Here is a 335-nt window from a genome sequence, read left to right on the forward strand (position 1 = left end):
AGTAACTGAGCCGTGGCCGATCGAGGGCCAGGTTTGCTCAACCTGGCCCCTCTCCCGGCCGGCTGCTGAGGACGGGCGGCCTGGGAGGGTGACCAGGCCGCGGTGAAGCCGCTCCAGAGTCCTCAGGTGAGGTGGCCGCGGGGGGCCGAGGGGTCCCCTTGGGGCCTTAACGGCCTTAGAGGCGGGGGCGGCATCCCCTCAGCGGATACCCTGCTCTCTCCGCCCCGACGGGGGCTCAGGAACAGGGCAGGGGAGCCCCCTTGGGCCTCCACGGACGTGACTTAGTGCCCTCCCCTTCCCTCCTTCCCCCACCCCAGCCTGGTTTGGCCGCTCCT

At 71.0% G+C, this 335-nt stretch overlaps 1 protein-coding gene across 1 annotated transcript in view; it reads left to right on the forward strand.

Annotated features, from left to right (window-relative positions):
- Nucleotides 1-14: 14 nt before the first annotated feature.
- The window catches only part of GOLGA5 (golgin A5), a 35,489-nt gene continuing 35,168 nt past the window's right edge, over nucleotides 15-335 (forward strand). Inside the window, exon 1 of the mRNA XM_007454719.1 lies at nucleotides 15-126. The gene's annotated coding sequence lies outside the window, so the exon portion shown is untranslated. The remainder of the gene's footprint in view (nucleotides 127-335) is intronic.

Source organism: Lipotes vexillifer, unplaced genomic scaffold (genome assembly GCF_000442215.2).
Source record: "Lipotes vexillifer unplaced genomic scaffold, Lipotes_vexillifer_v1.1 scaffold1126, whole genome shotgun sequence".
Classification (NCBI taxonomy): Eukaryota; Metazoa; Chordata; class Mammalia; order Artiodactyla; family Lipotidae; genus Lipotes; species Lipotes vexillifer.